Raw genomic sequence first — 8,623 nt, 5'->3', positions numbered from 1 at the left:
TCCTATCCCTGATGCTGAAGAATGGGGGCCTCCATGACCTGAGGAACTGGCACTCAGTCTCGCTTCTCTGTTCAGACTATAACATCATACTGAAAGCCATCTCTGTGCCTGAGGTCTGTGCAGGTGGATGTGATTCACCCCCCACTCCATCTTTGACAACCTGTACCTGGCACAGGACCTCTCCTAGCTTGCTTGCATGGATTGACTGTCATTTGCCTTTCTGTTTCATGACCAGGAGAAGGTGTTTGACAGGGTGGATCATGGGTACCTCACAGGCATGCTGAGGGTGTTTGGCTTTGGTCCCTGCTTCTGGCTGTTTCTTCAGGTGCTGTAAACCTTCTTAGATTGCATGGTCAAGTTCAACTGGAGGCTGACAGAATCCATCCCTTTCAGGTGGGGAGTGCATCAGGGTAGTCCACTGTGAGGCCAGCTCTGTGCCATCATCCTTGAGCTGTTCCCACGTCTCCTGCACAAGGAAGTGGTAGGGCTGGTGCTTTAGGAACTGGCTATGGAGGTGGTCCTGTAAGCCAACTATATGCTCTTCACTGTCCAAGGTGACCTGGTGTAGGTGGAGACCTGCCAATCCCTCTATTCAGCAGCCTCCTCTGCTCAGGTCAACTGGGTCAAGAGCTCTGGCCTGACGCTGGTTGCCCAATGGCAGGTGAGCTTGTTCCCATCTGCGTTCCAAAGCATCTAATGGGGTGTGGTCTTGCTGCTCTATTTGGGGGTCTACTTGTGCCCCAGTCACCCCTGCCCACCAGAGAACTGGCATCAGCTAGAAGTCAGGGTGTCTGACTGGCTGCAGGCCTGCTGCTGTGTCTCTCTCTTCATGGGAATGTGCTGGTCATCAACCAGCTTGTCCTGTCCATGCTTTGGCACTGTTTCAACACCTTGGCCAGACCCCCAGTGAAAGTTGCTGGAGATCATCTGGCTGGGACAGTGCTGGGTATCTGCAGGTGTCCTAAGCTTCTCCTTGTGGGAGGGTGGGCAGACCCTGGTCTGATTCCACAACCAGGCACACACCTTCCATCTTCAGACCCTGCAGAGGCTTGTGTACAGTGCTGGTAACCATGTGATGTGGTACCTTATCAACCGTGCCATCCTCTACCACCTCCAAGGGTTCCAATACAATCAGCAGCTCTTCCATCTGCAAGATCTCCCCAGGCAGGACCCAGAGGAGTTGCCAGATGTCTACCAGGATCTTTCTCAGGGCTTGGAGGCTGGTTTCTGCCTCCATGTACCTAGAGAAGGTCGCCTGGGGCACTGACCTCATTGCTGAGACCCTGCTAAACAATCCACAGCTCTTGATGCCAGCAAGAGAGGTTCCCTGGGTGCACCAGAGGATGGTCCCAGTCAACATTATTCATATTGGGGATCTCTTGGACTATGCCAAGTATGGGTGGGCAGATCCGTCTGTGCTGGCCTGGTGCATTGAGCTGGTCATGCTATGTGCTCCCTGCCACTTACTCCAAGAGGTAAAGACTGGCCTACTGCCAACTGCCTTTGCCTATATCAACCAGGTTCTGCATGAGGACAGTCCCTGCCCCCTGTATCCACCAGCCCTCCAGAACCAGTCCTGGGGCCACTGCCATGATAGGCCCCATGGCACTCCCTGCCCCACCATTCTAGCAGGCTTGGGGATTTCAAGCTGTTCTGCCTCTGAACAACAGACCACCACCAGTTCTACATGATTGTGCTCCACACAACCATCATCCCATCCTCATATCCTGCCCTGACTAGAAACGGTGGGAGACCACAGGTGAGGGCAGAGGTGAGAGTCCCTGGTGGACAAGTTTGTATTCACCCTGATCTCAAGAGCCACCAGGGACCTCAGATGACAGCCCTTTCATGAAGCCATCTCCATGAACATGTATCTGGCATGCTTTACGGACACCACTGACACCTTCCCCTTCTGCCAACAGAGGAAGCTCCTGGTGTATGCCTCTCTTGCAGCCTCTATTCTGCCTCATCTGGAACCTCTTACTAAGGTTCTAGTTGCACTTCTCCCCACACCTTTTTTGTTATGCATTCTCCATTCATGGCTCCCTCAAGATCTGGGACCCAGGCATGGCTGGTGAACTATGAGACAGGTGCAGGGGATGGATTGTCACATCAGGAATGACAGTGCAGCTGGGGACAGTGGGGCTGCACAGGTATTCCTTGCCACTTCTAGCCCTCCCCTGCTGCCCTGGTGAGACACCCCCTATGCCTGCTGCTGCTTTGAGAAGCCCAGTGCCATTGCCCTCACTCCAGCCCTGTGTGCAGGGGGTACATTGCCAAGGCAGTGGCATGGGGCTCCTCAAAGCAGCAGCAGGTGCAGGAGGCACATCGCCAGGGCAGCGAGGGGTGGGGGGCTAGAAGTGGTGAGGAATTCCCGCATGGCCCCACTGTCCCCAGCTGCACTGGGTTGCACCCACCAACTCCAGGAGCCCCAGGGAAGGGAAGCAGGACAGGAGATCAAACCCACAGCCTGTGCCTGCCCTGGTTACATGTCCCCTCTTCCCCCTGGGAGTGCATGCAGAAGTGAGGAACTAGCCTTCTCCCTCCCCCAGATGAGCCACCTGTGGCCCCATCCTGCTCCCAACTGGGGCCCTGGAGGCATGCATTGCAAGCCCCAGCCTTAAGCCCCACCTGGCTGGGCAGCAGCCACAGCCCTGCCCAGCTACCTCCCTAAAGGGGCCTCAATCCCTCTCTCCACTTACCTGCTGGAGCTGCTCTGCAGGCTGCCTGGGGCCATGTGCATGTCTCTGCACATTGTGCCCCCTGTCTTTCCGCCTTCCTCCCAACAGCTTTTTATCTACGCTGGGGTGTCAGTACAGGCACCCTGCTGCCCACTTAAGCACGTGGTTATTGCAATCCATTCGAACTGTTCAAGTGTTTCTACTTCTCATGTGGCACTCAGGCGGTAAGGAGATCACCCCGAGGTGTTTACCGGCATACTCAACTTTTTGTTGTATATGCATGCTGCATAAGCATAATCATGACATTGATCATGTCATTTTGAAATTGGGGTGGTGCCCAAGCACCCCATATTGACCAGCCACTGCTGCTGGGACCTTGTGTGTGGTCAACCTCCTCCTGGCTCTGGCCAAAGTGGCCATATACAAGACCAGGAAGGAGGCTCTGCCTAAGAGAAATGTGGGCATGTGTGGAGCTGATTTCCTGTCACTCCTCTGCTCATGTCCCTGGGCAGAGTTTCACTGGTCAGTGTCCATAAACTTCCTTGACTCATTAAGGGGACAGCAGGCACTGCTTGATGTGTTCTGCTCAGTGTCCCCTTCTGGATCTCTTCTGATGCCCCTTTCCTCCAAATGACCATTCAAGTAAGCAATTATTCTTTCTTTGAATTTACAATTGTGATAACTGTATACTCAGCTTCCTGTCTTGTTCCTTTCTTATCCTTTGGCAAAGTTTGGTTAAAAAATGCAACAGTGATGCTGAAGAACTCAGTAACAAGGAAAAAAATATTGAGTCCATTTCTCTCAGTAATGAAAAGTAAAGTAATGGAGGCTTAGAGAAATAGAAGTAGTTTTTGGAAGAAGCCAGTGATATGGTGTTGGTGACCAGGCATGCTGATGCTGGACGTTGTTGTGCTGTTTTAAATGTTTACTTATGGCCTCCACAGACCAGACCAGACCAGACCAGACCAGACCAGACCTAAGACTGTTTGCATTCTGTTTAATTTTAATGGGGAGAGCAAGACTCCTTAGATTAGGATTCAGAACACTACAACCCTAGCAGTAAAAAAACACCAAAATGAGGGTATGTAAAATCCTGCCTCTCTCCCAGATTATGTGGCTACAGGCAGCCCTGAGTAAGGCTGTTTGTACAATTTATATTAGGAAATAATTGGATAAAATAAGTGAAAATTATTGGAAACAGGGACCAGAATCAAGGACTTCCCCACTGTAGGAGAGTGCCATCCTCACGGGGCTATAAATTCAGATTCCTTCCGGATTGCTTTCCTTCTGTCCCATGACTTCTGAATGACTTCTGCATTCCTTTCTGGTTGGTAGCCCAACTTCAACAGAGGGTGCAGTGCCATTGTGGTTATCGAACCTCCTGGGAGAAGTTACATGGCCTATAACAGGTGTTCCCAGAGTGGAGCTTAAGTGTCACTTATGGCCTGCAAAATGTTTACATGCAGATCACAAGGGGAATTCTGAATAATGGCCACCTTGGACAGAAGCAGCTGATCAACAAGGCAGTATCTTAATGACTGTTCAGTAGTAACAGAATCACAAAAATTATTAGTGATTATAAATTTGTATATGGAAGGCCCATTACATTACATCCTTTGAACATAAAAGTATTGCATTGCAGATTCATTTTGTTATGTCGTTCCCAGTGTGATGTCCGTTTCACTAAGTGTCCCCCTCCATGAACAAAACTTTGGAAAGTCCTAGCCTAGGTTGTCTCTCACTTCCTGGATGAGCACACTAATCTCTAGGGTATTGTGTAACAGGAGGTATCACTACCTTCAGTGTTTTTCAATGAAAGTCATCACAGACACTGAATTTAGATTTTTCCAGTGTGTGTTAAGTGTGTTCTGTGGGCTTAGGTGAAGTAACTCCTGTTTGTGAATCCTAAGCTGAGGCAGTTATTAGTATTTAGTTATTAGGCAAAGAGTAACTTATTATGATATAGAAAATTAAATATGAAAACAGTATTGCCATTAGTTTTTGTCCTTACCATATCTTCTCTCACAGTGTAAAAAATGCTGAGTAGTTTCACATGTGCCTGCAGTTGCTGGAGAAGGGCAAACCTTGAAGTCTGCCCAACAGAGAATGTAAACATTGTTATGGTTAACTGAACCACAGAACAGCAGAATATTTGCAATCACTTGTTCTAATACTTTGTCTGAAGGAGAAGGTTCACTAGACTCTGTCTGCTAATTACCCGCTGATCAACTGAAGGACAGTGATGGGAGCCTGCCAGATAGGGTTAGTTATTAGTGTTTTAGCTATTTTAAAAGTGTTTGAACTCAAGAATATTTTAATCTAATGCTGAAATTCTGAAAAACAAAGTTTGAAAGTTTGAACAATCCACATTCAAGCTCTCAAACAACCCCCACTTTTTTTTTGCCATATCAATAACCACTTGACACTATCTCTCTGTGACTCTCTCACTTCTGCAATAGCTTTCTCTACATTATAAAATACGAAGAAGCACAGTATGGTGTTAATATATAAATAATATTATGCTTATTACTAGAATTAGTCAGTTGTACAGAGTGTGGGGGTGTTTACAAAATTAACGAGTAAGAGTTTGCATAATCAACATTTTTCTAATAGCTCGTTTGACTGCCATTAATTTCCCTACAAGCACATTTCCTCTCTCGTTGAAGACCGTGCATAAGAAATTTCACATTCATTATATTTATTTTCCAAAGTCATGGGATGGATGTTTCCTTTTTTTTAAATAAAATTTATAATTTAAAGCTGATTATACACATAACTATGGAATTGCTAGCACAGTTCCATAATACAGCATAAAAGACTGTCAAACTTTCAGCACTTGAAAAGAAAGTCTAATTTAGAAATGTTTCCATACATTAATTAGATTTTCATGTTACTTTACACATTTGGATGTTAAATCCACCCAGAGACAGAGATATTATTATATTCAACCACCATCAAGTGGTTTCCAGCTTTATAGCAAAGTATGAACGTTCAAATTCTTCCTTTGTTGTTTGTGAGTGTGCATTAAATGAAACTGTACCTAGCTCATTGGCAATGGATCACCTTAAGTTGTGTCCAGACATGCAGGCATGTGTGCTTGCAGCAGTTCAAACAGAAGTGGTGCAAATTTAAGCCAGGGCTTTTTAACTCAGTGTATGTACCACTTGGGGCAAAATAACCTTGCCTGGCTCCTCCTGGATCATAGATACTGGCCCCAGAAGTAAAAAGAGGTGCCCTGTGCTAGCCCCAGCAGTACAAAAAGCTGCCCTAGCAAGTAGCTCAGGGCCACTTGCTCTCAGAAGCTTCTGGGGCCCGGCCAATTAGTACATGGGGACACCTCTTGTGCCAGCTGGACTGGTGAACCTGAGAGTTCCTTGCACCCTCTACCCGCTGCAGCAGTCTAGCAGTGTGGGCTGCTGCCTGGCTGTGACCTGCTGCCACCTACACCAGGTGGCACCAAGGCTGCACACCTGCCAGACCCAGATGGGGACTGCATGGCCATTAGAGGTATCTGCCCCTCTGGGCCAGCTGCCAGTGGGCTATGGCTGCAGAGCTGGCACACTACTGCCATATGTGCCCCTGCCTGGCCATCTGGGCAGCTATCACATGGAATATGTTCTCAGTGTGTTGGCCTGCTTTGAACTGTTAAAACATGTCCTGTTAGCCCCATGTCCACAAGTGGGCAGGAGATCAGTCACCTCCAGCTGGGTCCTGGGTGCCAGCTCTGAGCAGGATCCTCTGCCTGGGTACTGCCATTTGCCTCACTAGCAGGAATTCTGGTGTTCCCCATTTAAAAACTGAAAAATCCCAGGTAAAAAAAATTCCAAAGTCACTCTGTAAAATACGTCAACAAAAGACTACGCTCTCTCCCTCTCTCTCTCTCTCTCTCTCTCTCTCTATATATATATATATACACACACATACACACACACATATTAGGGTTGTGCAAAATTTCGCCAACTGTTTTGTTTCGACACTGTTTCAACTCATTTTAAGTTTGAAACAGTGAAATTGAAACAAAATAAAGAGCTTCAAAACAGCCTTGAAACAAAATGAGTTTGAGGCAGACTGGCTGAGTTCCCCTCCCCAGCTCTAGGATTGGGCTGGGGAGAACTGAGCCCAATTGCTCAGTTCCCCTCCCCAGCACTGCGATCAATTGGGCTGGGGAAAGCAACTCAGCCCAGCTGAGCCGAGTTCCCCTCCCCAATGCTATAATCGGGATGGGGAAGGCAACTCATCCTGATCTTAGCACTGGGGAGGGGAACTCATCTCAGCTGGGCTGAGTTGTCTTCCCCAACCCGATCATAGTGCTGGGGAGGGGAACTCAGCTCAGTTGGACTGAGTTGCCTTCCCCAGCCTGATTGATCACAGCGCTGGGGAGGTGAACTGAGAAATCAGGCTCTGTTCCCTTCCCCAGTCCAATGGATCACAGTGCTGGGGAGGGGAACTGAGTGATCGGGCTCAGTTCTGTTCTCCTGCCTGATCTATCACAGCACTGGGGAGGGGAACTCAGAGATGGGGCTCAGTTCCCTTCATCAGCTCAATCGGGCTGGGGAAGGGAGCTGAGCCTGATTGCACAGCCCCCACAGCCCTCTCAGGGTAGTGGCCCCCAATCTACCTGCCAGACGACAGAAGCTGGGTGCTGCTGCCTGGGGCCAGTAGTGTGCTGGCATCAGCCCAGGCAGCAGCACCTGGGTTCCCTCCCTTATCTGGCAGGCAGATCAGAGGTCTGCAACCCCAGGACAACATGGGCCGACAATGCGAGGTCATGGTTGGCAGGGCTAACCGGACCTTGTCGTGCATCCACAGGTGCATCTCGAGTAGAGCCAAGGAGGTGATCCTCTCCCTCTACGCGACGCTGGTCAGGCCACAGCTGGAGTATTGTGTCCAGTTCTGTGCGCCCCATTTCAAGAGGGATGTGGACAATATGGAGAGGGTCCAGAGGAGGGCCACCCGCATGATCCAGGGACAACAGGGCAGACCCTACAGTGAGAGACTGCGGGACCTGAACCTATTCAGCCTCCACAAGAGAAGGCTAAGGGGGGACCTGGTGACTGTCTATAGACTCACTAGGGGGGACCAGAGGGGTTTGGGGGAGACGCTGTTTCCCCTAGCGCCCGCTGGCATAACAAGGAGTAATGGGCACAAGCTGATGGAGAGGAGGTATAGATTGGACATCCGCAAAAACTACTTCACGGTTAGGGCGGCTAGGAGCTGGAACCAACTTCCAAGGGAAGTGGTGCTGGCCCCTACCCTGGGGGTCTTTAAGAAGAGGCTGGATGCCTACCTGGCTGGACTCGTTTGAGTCCCGTTTCTCTTTTTGGGGTTTTTTGTTGTTCTCCCGCCCTGGCGGGGGGTCGGGTTAGAAGATTTACTAGGTCCCTTCCGACCCTTAATCTATGAATCTATGAAACTGGTACAGCCTCCGCAGCCCTCCCGAGGTTGCAGTCCCCAATCTGCCTGCTGGATGAGAGAGGCTGTTTCGAGCTTCTCCATTATAGCCTATGGGCGAAACTCAAAACAGTGTCAACATTTTGACAAAATGAAACAGAACAGAGGTTTTGAATTGAAATGAAATGCTGTTCCATTGAAATGCAAGTCAAAACGGAATGGTGCCATTTTGCACAGCCTTAATCTATCTATCTATCGACACACACACACACACACACACACACCAGTTAGGCAATGTTTTATTGGCATATCTAAAATGTTAAAGCAGTTTGGAACCCTACCAGTGTCTCTATCATCATAATAAAATTAATTCTAAATACCTATATGTTTTGCTGTTTGCCTTTGATTTTCTTACCAAAGAGCAGTTAGAGCTCCCTCTGACCCCTTCACTCACCAGGATGTGAGGACAGCTGCCCCTGCAGCCACAGCTCCTGCCAGCAGGTCTCATTCTGTCTAGTAGCTGGGCATGTAGGGTATGTGCTGTGGGGAAG

The 8,623-nt window shown here is 49.0% G+C and overlaps 1 long non-coding RNA gene across 1 annotated transcript; it reads left to right on the top strand.

Annotated features, from left to right (window-relative positions):
- Window positions 1-441: 441 nt before the first annotated feature.
- LOC109299740 lies at window positions 442-8,114 on the top strand. Its single transcript, XR_002097982.1, has 3 exons — window positions 442-1,094; window positions 3,820-3,826; window positions 8,104-8,114. It is a non-coding gene; the product is annotated as an uncharacterized LOC109299740 (long non-coding RNA).
- The last annotated feature ends 509 nt before the right edge of the window (window positions 8,115-8,623 follow it).

This window comes from Gavialis gangeticus, unplaced genomic scaffold (genome assembly GCF_001723915.1).
Source record: "Gavialis gangeticus isolate Ggan-Ray unplaced genomic scaffold, GavGan_comp1, whole genome shotgun sequence".
NCBI classification, from domain to species: Eukaryota; Metazoa; Chordata; order Crocodylia; family Gavialidae; genus Gavialis; species Gavialis gangeticus.
This window is presented reverse-complemented; position numbering and strand designations above follow the sequence as displayed.